At 49.5% G+C, this 13,727-nt stretch overlaps 2 protein-coding genes across 4 annotated transcripts in view; one reads left to right on the top strand and one right to left on the bottom strand.

The window, feature by feature from the left end:
- The window catches only part of INSYN2A (inhibitory synaptic factor 2A), a 56,799-nt gene extending 50,447 nt beyond the window's left edge, over positions 1–6,352 (bottom strand). Inside the window, exon 1 of the mRNA XM_028119988.2 lies at positions 6,334–6,352. The gene's annotated coding sequence lies outside the window, so the exon portion shown is untranslated. The remainder of the gene's footprint in view (positions 1–6,333) is intronic.
- The window catches only part of DOCK1 (dedicator of cytokinesis 1), a 493,587-nt gene that overhangs the window by 248,775 nt on the left and 231,085 nt on the right, over positions 1–13,727 (top strand). The window lies entirely within an intron of this gene.

The raw sequence follows: 13,727 nt of genomic DNA, 5'->3' as shown, positions 1-13,727 counted from the left end.
TATTAGATAGTACTACTCTTAGTCCTTTAAGAATGCCTTGGTGTGTTGAATCCTTTGGCCCATTATTCTCTTCTTTGAAAGTATTTCTCATGTTCTAAGAAGAAAAAGATGAAAAATTTATTTTTTTACTATTAGACTATTTTTTACTATTTTTTAAAATAGTATTTGTGGTTGGAAACTCAAACGCAACTTTCTAATGGTAATCCTATCTTTTCCCCAAAACCAGCTGCTCCCTTGACTTCTGTTTCCATTTAGATCACCCACCATCGTGGCACCATCTTTAATCCCTTCTTCCTATTGCCACGTTACAAAGATTTGCCACGTGGGATGTTTCTCTCACAGCTGCCCCCTGTCCCTAGTGCCACCAATCACCCTTGGTACCAACTGTCACCTCTTAAATCCTCTCAGCTGGTCTCCAGTTCCTCATCTCTGGTTTCTCTCTCGCTAGCAAGACTCAGTCTTCTGGACACGTACGTTACTGTTCCAAGTACTCCATGGTCACCCACGGGCAGTGAACGGAGCCCCCTCCTGCCCTGCTGCTTCTTCCTCAAACTGACTTCACACTGCCCCTTCACCCTCCGATCCCCACTCCTCCACCTTTGCCCAGTGTCACTTCTCACTCTTCCCATACCAGTCTCTTGCACCCAACACCCGGCGACTGGGCGTCAGCTCCAGGATTTGTATGTGCTGGGCTCAGGGGGCCAGGCTCAGTCTTCAGCCCTGGGCAGGGTGTCACTTTCTCTTGGGGACCTCCAAGAGTGCTGTCTGTCCTCTCCTGATTCGACCTCCCACCTCCTTCTGTCTTCCTGGCCTGGAGCTTCCTGAGGACCTGTCACTTGGTTTCGGACACTCACACATTGCCTTGGCCACTGCTGCCACTTCTCAGTACGCTATTTCCATGAACCAGCAGTCCTTCGTTGACAAAACCATCTTCATGTCAGTCTGCCTTCCCTGTGTTGGCCCACGTTCAGAACCCGGACTTCATAGTTGCGGGACATGAACATCGCTTACTATGAAAGTACATTACAGATGATTTGAGGGATTTAGTCTAACCACGAAGGACATAGGCAAAAGACAGAGAAATGAGAACCAGTGTGGAGGGAACCATACCACCACCGGAATGACCTAGAAGCATGAACAGAGACTGGTCAGTTCCATGAAGGCTGAATGTGAATGTGATGTATCTCCATGGTGGTTCCGCAGCGGGGCAGCTGAGAGGAGGCCCCAGACCGTGAGCCTCCCCTCCCTTGCTGTTTCCTCTGGAGTTCTGAGGAAAGAGCCTGTTTGTGGCAGCCCATAGCCTCCTCCTCATGTGTCTCATATGCTGTAGTTTACTGCATTTCATTTTATGCCCAAGGCTAGATTATTAAAGACTGAATTGGAATTTTCCATAGTAACTGCAACATAAACTTTGATTAGCATTTTGCCGTGCTGTGACGGTTTTTAAAAAATTTCTTTGCCCCTGTCAGGGCTGTAATAGTGTAACTCAGGGGGACACACAACGTGCTCATGTGATCCCCTCTCTGATCTTACATGCTCAGGCTTCCCCAACAGGACGAGGACATGGTAAAGAGAGTCCTGTGGATGTACAGTACTTTGGATAATCCGAGCAATACTGTGTAAGAGCAATATTCACGAATAATGACTTTGGAGATCTTTCCAAATCCCTTTGAAATATGGTATCAGCAAAAAGGTTTATACTTTGGAAACATGATTCCTTCTTGTCCCTCATGTCTGCTTTTCTGTATTCAAGTTAATTTTTTCTGTGTCCCATTTAGCGCTGGGACTATGCACTGAGCAGAAAGACACTGAGCTATCAGGTTAGAGTGTTCTGTTTTTATTTAGAGCAGAGGTTCCTCTCTTGGTAATATCTTTGTATACCTCCAAGTCCCTCAACTCATTCATTATGGTATGAATGATGTCTGAAGTGCATATGACTCACACCTACACTGATGACTTATGGTAGAGGAACCTCTGACTGATTTTCTATCAGGAATTGAATTTGGAACCAAGAGATGTCTCTGAAGTTACGGTTTCTCTTACTTGGAGAGGTAGGATTCTTGGTTGCTTGGAGACACCTCAGTACCTCTGGATCTGAAGCAGATACATTATCATACATGGTCCAGAGGTTCGAACCTGTACTTTGTATGGCTTACTGTTTAACATGAGATGACCTCTCAACAACTTGTTTGTAGGAATCCCGGTGAGGTCGCCACAACTCGATACCAATCCTCTAGTCTGTCCTTAATCTATAAGATATATTAACTTTTAAAATAAATGGATTAAAAATTATGATGTTTTACTACATATTTGCTGTAGGTTAGCTCACATACTGGAGAAAGACTTATCCAAATGTTTGTATGCGAATTTCATGGTAATAAAAGTGTTGTCATGTAATATCAATCATATTAAATTTTCCTTTAAAATATTGAAGTCACTCCATAATGTTATGAAATATTAAAATCAAATATGTGAGGAGACTGAAAAGGATCTGCCTCATAAATTATGTCAGCTCATTCTGGGCTGGAAACGAAGGTCTCAGGGGAATTACGGTGGGGAACGGTTCTTCACATTTATGAAGGAATTGTTTAAGCTGCCAGTTTTGTCTTGGGAACCCTAATAACCTCACTTTCCCCAGATGGCTGTGGTTTGCCTCAAAGAGGCCTGCTGTTTTTGGTTAAGCACTGACTGGTTAAGGAGCAGCCTTGACCCGCACCTGCTCGGGTGTCTGGTGGGCTGGTCCAGAGCTTTAGAATCCAACATTCCCACCCACCCTGCCTTTGCCTTCCTACCTGGATGCTGGTCCATAGACGGTCGCTTTGCGGTGTAGCTGTGATTTCCTTATCGTTATTCCCTGAGAAGCAGCCTGTACCCATTAGTAACTAATCTGCTCCTCACACAAGAGAGTTCAGTAGTTGTTGCTCTAAATGAGACAGCCATGGGTTAGAGCAGCTGGGAGAATACAAATGCCTAGCTAAGTGAACGCATCTGTCCAGCTCCTCGGCTGTGATCAGCTGTTAGCTCTGAGAATCATTTTTATTTTCTGACTGCTTATTTCAGTGTGTAGGAGTGTTCCTGGTCAACTGATGCCTTTCGTGCCCAAGCCTTTCACTTATGTGCTTACTTAATTTTTTTCTTCTCTATAGAGGGAGAAACATGACAAACATTCTCTATGCTGCCAGGGGAAAACAACTGTGGCAGAACAGAGAAGCCCCAAGTAAACAGGCAGATGAGAGCAGCCAACTTTTCATAGGGCTTTTTGATAGCTCTTTGTGCAAACATGGAGCTTTCCAGCTTTTGCCTTATTAGCCAATTTCTTAACCAGTAGTCCTGCTTCTCAATAGGATAATGGGCCTGATTTAAGTAAAAGCTCCAGGTCTTAATCACAATAATAAAAGATGAAGTCTTGACAACTGTAGTAAGTTCAAAGGCATATACTTGAGTTTCAAGGGCATCCTGTCTTTAAGTAGAGGTCTTTCATTTAGCTAAAGAAATTAAACAGAATCCCTCTCTCTTTAAGGAAATGATGAATTTAGTGAAGAAAAGCACAAACTCTCTGTAGCTATAATTTATGCAAAATCATGCAATTAGTGATAGCTGTGCTAGACATTTTTTATCCAAATGCGCCTCTGATAAAACCATCATGAGTAGCAGTGCCATCTAATGTAACTAGTAAACATGGGTAGTAAATTATTAATATCTGGTGAGGCATGCAGATGGCAGGGCTTCCATTTTTCCTTTGAGCTGCTTGTGCCCATTTGCTAATCCTTCTTGCAAAAAAATGGCAAAGATAAATATGAACTTTTCTTTGGAAAGTAACATTCAACAGGATATGAATGCAATAAATAGCACAATGTGAATAGTAAAAACCGGCGCTTTCCGCCTCCGCAGAGTGAAATGGTGGTTACTTTCTGCTCCATCTGTAGCATGAGGTTAATAATGTTAGAGCATTTTCATACGTGTCGGACTGGTTGGGAATGGCCCAGATCAGGTGATTTGGGTGGTATTTTTCAGTCAAGTCCCCATCGATGTAACCTTGACAGGCCCCCGCTGGCAAATGGGAAGGTATCCCCTATCAAGTCCCCGTCCAAGGGAAGACCTCCAAGTGCACTGACCTCGACCCTCTTCTAGTCTGAGCTGTAGTCCTGGGAAATGATAGCGTGACTTCCTAGCTAAGGCAGGGCCAGCCCAAAGTTCCTTCCCACTCTGGCCAGTTCACCTCGGGCTGCTTCTGCAGAACGTAAGCGCCTAAGCAGACAAGGTCAAATTAAACTGCTTCATTGCCGCCTCTGGCTCAGGGGCCCAGCCCAGCTTCCAGCCCCCAGGCACACACCTGCAGAGGGAAAGGGGTCAGGGCAGAAGCCTGCTCTGTAGATGAGCCAAAAGCACCGATATTCTCCCCTATTGACTCCAGAGGCGTCTCTCCTCCCCCACGCCTGGCATCCCCTTATCGCTAGCTCCATCTCCCTGTGGCATATTTCTGGGTACTAGAATGCTGAGGTCACAGGGACAGGTTCTTTGTCCCAGCGATGCTGGGAACCCTGAGCATGAACCAGCAAGACGCAGACTCTCGCTCTTGACTTTGGGCTCCAGGCAATGCCCCGGCCCCAGGCCGGCCCGGGGGCACCCGCCTCCCTCCTGCCCTCGCCCTCCAGCAAGCTCACTCGCTCCCTCTGCAGCGTTGGTTGGTTTCCCACGCCTGTCCCGGGCTGACACGGGTTGCCACGCACCCCGAAGCCCCGCGGGCGCCGACCCCAGCCCGCAGCCCAGGGAAAGTGCCAACCCCGAGCGAGCCCTGGTGCCACGGGAGGAAATAGGTTTTTCACGTGGGCATCTGCCTTTGCTCCTGCTCGCGCCTCTCCTTCGCGGCCGGCGTCAGGGCCCCTCTGCTCGGACTTATCCCCCCGAAGTTAATCAGCCGTACTTGCCAGTTCGCTCTAGTTTGGAAAATACTTAAACACCTCGAAACGTTCCGGAGACTCGGCCGCCCGCGATCCCCCAGTTCTGCCTGGCTAGGGCTCTAGGGCGCTCACGAGGCTGTGGCGTTTGTCTAGAACCAGAAGCGTAGACATGCAGCCCCACTCCTCCCAGGCCATCGCCAAAGTTGCCAGACGCCCCTCGGCGACCCGGCCGCGCCAGATGCAGTTGCATAACCTCGTCCGCCGCCCGGTCCGCTCCTGGCTCCACCGGCGCGTCCTGGCCCCGGGAGCCGCCGAGTCGCCGGCGAAGCCTGTCTGGGGGCGAGTGGGAGCGCCCGACCGGGGTCAGCGCCCGTCCGAGCGGTGCTCTGACCGCTGCCAAGTGCAGCGGGCGCCGGGGCGCGGGAGGAGGGCGCGCGGGGCTACGCTTACCTTCGGCTGCTTACAGATAAGTCGAGGTCGGTGCAGCGCCTGGCTCGGGCATGTCTCGCCGCGGACGCGGGCAAGCCTGGCGCGGCACGGAGCACTCCGGGCAGGGCATCCGCGGCGAGGCTCGCCGGGCTCGCGCGGAGGAAGGCTCGGTTCCGGGGACTTGGCCGGCTGCGCGCCCGCCGCCCGCCCCCTCCACCTCCGCCGGCCCGGCCCGCCCGGCCCGGCCGGCCCCCGCGCCGCAGCTCGCGTCCGGCCCGGCTCAGCGACGCGCTCGGGGAGGTAGCGGTTCGGCCGGCTCCGGGGACGCCCGCGCGTTCGCTCGCTGGCGGCGCGGCGGAGCGAGCCACAGCCACCCGGCTCCGTGCTCCTCCGATGTCCTCATTTACTGCAATTGTCTTCGGCGAATCTCGGAGCCCGGGCCGGGAGGCGGGGGCGGAGTGGGGGAGGGAGCGGGAGGGAAGTCCTTGCAGCCGCCCCCGGGTCCCCGCTACTCCGCGGAGCCGGGCGGCCGGAGGAGAGGGCGCCGGAGCCGCGCGCCCGCCGCCTGTGCGCCCGGCTGGCAGCGAGGCGGGCGGAGCCCCGGGCCCCGCGGGGCGGGGGCGGCGCGGGGCCGGGCGGGCCGCGTGCGCGGGGTGGGCGATCTGGAGGGAGTGGAGCGGGAGGCAGTGGGGGAGCCCCCGCCCGCCGACGCCGGAGCCCGAGCTGGAGGAGGAGGTGGAAGGAGCCGCTGGCGGCTGCCGCCTGCGCGCGGGGCTCCACCGCGGCGCGTCCTCGGGGTTTCTGGGCTGCAGGCGGCGCTGCGCGGCCCGGGAACTTGTTGAGTCTACCCTCAAGCTGCCTCTGGAGCAGCTGGAGGGCGGAGGACCCGGCGTTTTTCTCTCGGGAGGGGTCGCTGGGGTCCCCGAACGATGGCTGCCTGCTTGCCAGTCGGCCCAGCACGGCGTGGCTTTGAAATCCCGGACTTAGGCATCTGACCCCTCACCTGCGGATTGCTGCCTAGTGGAGGCCAGGGTCAGGGGCGTGTTTCTGCGCGGAGTCCAGCCCAGGGTCAGCCTCTCTAAGTGCAGGCTGACAGGCAGGCTGGCTGTGAGTGGTGAGGACAGAAGTGGGCGTGCCCCCTGGGTCTGTTGCCCGCTGACATTAGGAACACTCTAGAGCAGGCGTCACCACTGCTCCTAATCAAGACCCCCCCCCTCCGCCACCGTCACACACACCGTCCACCTACAGACGCCACAGGGTATGTGCCCTTTTTGTTGCAGGGCAGAGTTGAGCTCACTTGGGGAGGAACAGATCTGAGATGCACAAGGAGCTATTCCCCACCCCCTCAACAGATCCACCCAATCCACCAATGGGTAGTGGGTCCTCTGAGCTCAAAGCAGTTGGGCCACTGGCCTCCCTGATTCCTGGCAGACCCTGGTGTCTAGGCCTGGGACTAAGCAGGCAGCTGGCCACAGGTTTCCTGGCTCCCTAAATTTTCTCAGGCTTGGAGTTCATTCTTCTTGAACACACTTGAAAGTGGCTACACTCATTAGTTTGAATATTTCCCAAGAAAGGACAGAGGAATGGTGGATCCAAGGGCAGTGGCATGCTTTGGGGGATGAAATGGGAGGACAGGAGGGAAAGTACCATCACCACGTCTTCAGACAGAACGGCAGGTGCACACACCTCTGCCTGCACCCCCTGGAGTCCCTGCTGCAGCAACAGCCCTGTGCCCGGGACCCAGCCATTGCTAGTTCCTTGTTCACTGAGCTCAACTGAGTCCAGCATGGTGCACAATATAGTATCTGTTCTTTATAAATTAACTATATATGCAATGCTTTATTTGTCTTTATGTGGTACTTGGGGCGTCGTGTCCAGGCGTTCCAGAAGAAAAGCATCCTAAAACCTACTCTTTTCCCCTCTGATCTCCCAGTCTCCTTTGGGACACGAGGCTGCAGTCCTCTGGCATCAAGATGTGCCCGGGAAGGGAGTCCTGAACCTGGGCCTCCAAACTCTGTCTACTCAGTCCTTTTCTTACTCCAGATTCCGGAGTCTAATTTTGAGCCTGTTTTCTTCTCTGGCTGGCCCACAGTGCTGGTGAGAGCTGGCTGGAGACATATGCCAGCAGATGTGTGAGCAGTCTGAAGACCTGTAATCCCTTGTTCTGCCTGGAAGGGACCTCGTGTTGGGGATGTGTTGGACTTGGGGACATTTGATGCCTGGTGGGTGGGATCATCGCCACGGGTTGCTCCAAGACCACTCCCCTGGGGATGTGCTGTTGCTCCTGCGGCCCCAGTGTTTCTCCCAGCTTTCTGCAAATCTTGCTTTACTGCTAATCCATAAAATCGAAATCTGCCTCCCATCCCTTAAACATGTCACTGTAAATAAAACTGCCAGGAAATACTGAAATTGTGCTGGTAGTAATGGACAGCTACGTTTTTAGGGGCCCCAAGTAAAAGCAGATAAACATAAATGCATGCACAGCAGGACAGAGCAGAGCCGCGGAGGGCAGTGTGAGCTGCCAGGAAAATGGCTCCAGCGACAGTGTTATTTGAGATCCACGTGATGTATGATTATAGGAAGAAAAACTAAGTGGCAGGTTAGAAAACCCACTCACAGGAAGAGGAGAGTTTAATGAACTTCTTAGCGTCATGAAGACTATCTTTAGGTGTTCAGTTGTCTCCTGGACTCATAGTTGTTTTTCAGTTATTCAGGTTATTGGTATCCTTTTTTGAAATAAGAAATCTTTTGTCTACCGTGTTACCTTGCAAATCTTCACATCATAAGGGTAAATACTGGTGAAAACTTGTTTCACCATAACTTTGCCTGTGGAGGGATATTCCACATGGGTGAGGCTGATGAGCTGTCACGTCCGTCCTGTTCTCATCTTGAAAGCAAACACTGCGAGGGGCTGGCTAGAGAGAATGGGGGATTCAGGAATGCCATCTTCCTGCCCGTAGACTCCCCGCTGCATTATTATTATTTTTTACAGACGAGACATGTGCATGTTTTTAGGGTCTAGGATGAATTGTTATGTTCAGTTTCCACAGAAAAAGAGTTAAAGTTGGTAGAGAGTAGATTCATTATAGGAGTCAATTAGGTAAAAATTGGTTTCTTGAGTTTTGCTTCAGATTTTTGCTGGAAAAGATGGACTGCTTGGAATGGGAGAAGTTGCTACTTTTAAAGTGGGATTTCCTGAAAGCAGAAGGCCCTAAAAGTTAAAGAGACAAGAAAGCATGAGAGAGATGACTAGGAAAATAGCCGAGGCTCTCTTCTGTTGCCTCCTTCTTGGCTGTGTGCAGGTGCCTTGCAGACATTTGCTGGATGCCACCCCCACGATTGAGTTAAGTTATGAGGTCTCAGTTTCCACCTTAAAAAAGACAAGAATGTACAAACCAGAGATGGACAAGGATGTTCATAACAGTCTTGCCCACCTGAGTTCCAAACTGGAAATAACTCCAATAGGTATCAACCGTACAAGGGATACAGATTTCTGGGTTTACTCCTTTAGTGGAGTCCCAAACAGCAAGGAAAATGGCCAGTGGCTGATGCGCTCAGCAACACGAGTGACATTCACAAACGTTATGCAGAAGCAACCAGACACGAGAGTATGCGTCCTAGGATTCCATTTCAATGAAGTGCAAGAATGCAAAAAAGTAAAATGTCAGAATGGTGGTTACCTTCGCCCGGGCCACACTATCTCATGTGGTGCTGGATTGTCTGTATATTGAACTAGGTGGTTGCACACCTTATTCATATGGGACAATTCATTGAGATGTTCTCGTCTTTTTAGTATGCCTCCTTTCTGTCTGGGCAGATCCACTGTCTTTGCAGCATCGACACACGTGCTCCCCAGTAATCTATCCCTTTAAAGGAACCGGCCTATCCGTCAGTGAAGTTGGCTTGCTTTGTTGCTAATTCATAGAATCGCTGAAGCCCCTTTCTCTCCAAAACCCAAGGTAAGAGAAGAGAGGTTGTTTGCACATGCCCTGCTGCTATTGATGAGACTTCTTGTCTAGCTATGTACTGGAACTTCCTTCTTTTGGGAGGCTGCTGCCGAGCACCTGCCCGACTCTTGCACACAACCGTGATGGAGTTCACTCTGGAAAGGAGGCTCCAACCTTGTCCTTTACTGTTCTGAGTGACTGTCAGGTGAGCCAGTGTCTGTGATGGTAGGTTCCATCCTCTAGCTCAGAAGCTGTGGTCATAGATCAGCTGCTTTCCACCCCTACAAAGGAGAGGGAACTCAGGTTGGCCTGAACCTGGAAGGGAGAGATCAGTAACACTTGGAGGCTTCTCCTTTCTCTTTCAAGAACAAGCCATCCCGCTCAAAGGGGCTCCAGGCAGTCCTCATCTTTTGCCTGGAAGACTTGAGAGAAGCCCTTCTGAATCATTTCCTTTGTCCTCTTCTGCTCAAACATTTACGCTCACTTTCTGGACTGACTTTCTTCCCTCTGTGTGAAGCCCCATGCCTGTGGCTCTTCATTGTCCTGGCAACAAAGCTGTGTTTCCTCCTGTTGGGAAGCAGAGCTGTGTTTCTAAAGTGCTGGCCCATGTTCCAGGGACTCTCCCCACCCTGAATTTCTTTTCCTTCCATGATGAGCAACTAGAGATGGTTTATTGGCCTGGAATACAATTTGGTTTGGAAAAACTGAACATTGCACAGATTAGTTGAAATCCCCTGTTTTCTATCATGTATCATTGTGAATCTAATGTATTTATGGGAAATGGAATGGTTTTGTTTTTCAAGAGAAACTCTAGGTTTCCTTTAACAAATCATGCAACAGGGACAGCAGTATTTAGAGAAAGTGAAGAGGGGCCATGTGCTTCTGGCTTGCCCCCCTCTACACTTAAGCCCCTTTTGAGGAGGGCTCTGATCAAACCCAAAGGCTTCCAAAGGCTTTGGCCCCCCACTAAGTCAGTAACTACCCCTCCTTGCCTTCAGGTGGACATGCTGCGAGGAAAGCACAGAGACTGTGTTTTCCTGACCTTTGTTTTGTCAGTGGGGGCTTTTTCATTGTCCAAGTCTGACCTTTTGGGGGGCAGACCCCCTCTGCAGGAGGAGAAGGCTTAAGGGGCTTTTTCCGAATCCCTTCTGGTAACACCAGAAGTCTCTGTGAGCCTGCGGAAGGCAGCTCCTCATACAGCAGGTCATGCGCCAGGCCGGAGAACGATACCTTGGGCCAGAATTAGGTCAAGAAGGGATAAAAATTGCTTTCCGATTTTAGTGTCTGCTCTGCTAATGTACTCTGCTCGTGTCAAGATCGTGGACGGCCCTTCACACGTCTGCCTCTGCGCTTGCAAGGCCTCTGCCGGTTTAGGCGGGCTTCGCGGGGAGGCCTGAGGTTTCGCACAGTGCTTGCTGTGGGCTGTCTGCTGTGGGTATTTCTGTCTGCCCTCCATTCGCCCCTGAGCTTTCATAGACCTGAAGGCTGGATGGGGGAGGAGGAGGGAGAAGAAAGAGGAGCCCTCCCGTTCTACTCCTTTCCTTCCACGGAACCTGTCTGACAGTGGCGGGCCACTTCGGTTGTCCACCTACAGAACGCAGTGTCAGGTACGCAGCGCAGTGTCTCTTTTTCTCCTCACAGGACAGCCCTGAACTGGATACTGTTAAATTCTTTTCACAGATAAAGAACAGAGACATTAAGTAATTTCTCCAAGGTCACACAGCTCAGAAGTGAGGAAGCCTAGATTCAAATCCAGTTCTGCCGGAGGCCACAATGCAACTGCCCGCTCAGGTTCATTATTTCGATATGAACTTGAGCAGCGTTCAAGAGCACACATTATAATTCGGTGTTACTCTAAATGACTGTGTGCCCCTCAGGTGTTATGGCCCTAACTGAGGAGGTCGTTCACCAGTGGCATGCTCTCTTGGTACTCACCTGGCCCTGAGCAACACCGGGCACCTGTGTCCAGGCTCTTGGGGTATTAGCCACTCTCTCATGGGACAGATTCTGACTCGGAATGTTTAACCGCTAAGACCACTGTCTCATCAAGCAGATAACACGTCCAGGCTGACTCCGGAGTGTCTTTGAGCCGGTATGTTTTTACCTTTACTAGCTCTACTTCATCTTATCGCTGTATCAGTTACACTTTGAAGTCAGAACTGTCCCTGGAACAGCTGTGTACCATAATCTTGGCACATTTGGATAGCACCTTACCATTGTCCAATAGAATCTTGTTATCAGGATGCTTTTTCTTCATTGAATGACAACAGTTGTCCATCAGTCTATATGTCTATTCCATATATACCACAAAAGACCATTCCAGATTCTTTGGGTGCCCGTGGTGGTGACGTGGTCTTACTGTGATCTTGGATTTGTCCTAAACAACCCACTGATGGTCTTGTCACCTGATTTCAGATGTATTGCTCAGGATTGTGGATCGTGGACGACACGGTAGGAAGCTACTGTGTATTGGAAAACAGGCATTTTGCTTTTAAATGCCAGGTTCCAAATGGGAAGAGTACAGAATTGTCTAAAAATCTCTAGTTACGTTTGATGACCTCTGAGGTCACACACGGATTTTCAGTTCCATATTTTTTTTATAAACAATTCTTTTTTTTTTTTCCATATCATTGAATCCTTGGAGAATTAAATAGGTCATTACTTTAATTCCACTGCACTGTAGGGTTGCAGGTCTCCCGTTTCCTATTTGCCTGATTTGTGGTTTGGCACATTCTGGAGCTTTGTTGAGCTCTAAATGCGTTCACTGCCTTACACACTCACTTCTGGGTTACCATTCATGAATACTAGTGTACCTTTAACTGATGGTAAAGCAAGCATCAAAAACATATTTTAACCCATTTCTTGCACAATTTTAATGGTCTCTGGGTTTTCAAGAAAAGCGAGACATTTTGATTGTAAATGTTGCTCAGTAGTCTTTCTTAATTAAACACAAATCCAGTGCTCATCAGTCAGTGTTCACGTGGTTAGATGTGCAGATGTCACAGTTTTCTCCGATCCCGGTATCCCAGCAATCATGGCTCTATGGCAGGTCCTCTCCCTTCCCTGGAAGGAGAACCCCGAGTGGTCCCCAGGCCTCCTGAAGTCCGAAGACGGAAGCATCTCGATATCCCAGAGCATGCATTGCTTTCAAGTAAGGGAGGCAAATCATGCAAAGCTTTTCCCCACTTGTGCTCATTGGTTGGCTGTTTTGGTGGATTAAAAGAAGACACTTGAAAATTAGTTTGTTTCTTTAAAAAATAAATTTGAGATGTGAATTTGGAGATTGTCACCGGTGAGATGAAATAGCATTAGCAGAAAAATCAGTATGAAATTTAAAAGTTATCTTAATTCACTTTATGTATATCTTCTCAACCTGAGCCCCAAATAGAATTTGGTGAATATTGCAAAGGTTCACCTGGGGTTAGGCAGTTAAGCCATAAGTGAGGGTTCCAGAAGCTGTAACAGGCGAGGACCGAAGAGGCCGCTTTTGGCCGCAGTTCAACACGCCGTCATTCCCCGTGATTTGTACCCCCTCGGCCCATCTTGTGAGTGAGATCTCTCTCCCCATTCAAATGTGGATCGCTTTGCTCCATTTGATCAGCATGAGCAAATGTAAAATTACTCTTTTATTAGGATATCTTGGGCTGTGAGCCTTGTGCCCTCAAGTTCTAGTAGAAGATGAAATTTATTGATGATTTATTTTATTCACTGAATCCAAGTCTGAAAATGAAGAAATTCATTTTAACGGTACCTTTTCCCCCCCTTCCCAGCAGAGTAAATACTGTCACATGAAATTGCTGATGATACTTCCGAGTCCCTTAAAATAAGACTTATGATTCATTCACACCATGAAAATAGTAAAGAGCCAACAGCTTCACCTGTGGGTTCATAAGTTACTGGCTCTTTCCTTTTTGGTCCCTGGGTGTTAATGAACATTTTCATTTCTGGAGCTTTCTCTGCTTCCGACTCCAGCAAGGACGAGGAATTAAGGTTCTGGCTGTCTGGTGCGGACTCTGGGGCTCAGCCCCGGGAATTCCATGTTCATGCTCCACTGTTGTGGGCAAAGGGGAGGAATTCCTTTTGAAATTTTGGACAGCCTTTCATAAGAAAATAGGGCACCCCCCTCCTGGTTCTGTAAGCGGACTGAGGCTGATGCCCACACCCTAGAGCATGTGGCTTTCCAAAGAAATGGTTTCCTTTTGTACCTTAGGCACATACAGAGTTCTTTGTTGAATTCTTGCTTTCTTGATGGAAGTATATACTTTGTTAGTACTTGAAGGAAATTTTAAAACATTGCTGAAGTGAAATCAGCTTAAGGTGTGAGGCATATGACAAGTGTTGAAACGTGGCTGATATGCGGCATGAAATTTAAACAAGCTCTGCTAAAGCAGAAATAATATCTCTATACCATGTAAAATGCAAAGCCCTCCTGTAGACTTGCCTATTCTTT

Source organism: Eumetopias jubatus, unplaced genomic scaffold (genome assembly GCF_037043125.1).
Source record: "Eumetopias jubatus isolate StellerSeaLion01/CBP00866 unplaced genomic scaffold, mEumJub1_p1.0 scaffold_17, whole genome shotgun sequence".
NCBI classification, from domain to species: Eukaryota; Metazoa; Chordata; class Mammalia; order Carnivora; family Otariidae; genus Eumetopias; species Eumetopias jubatus.
This window is presented reverse-complemented; position numbering and strand designations above follow the sequence as displayed.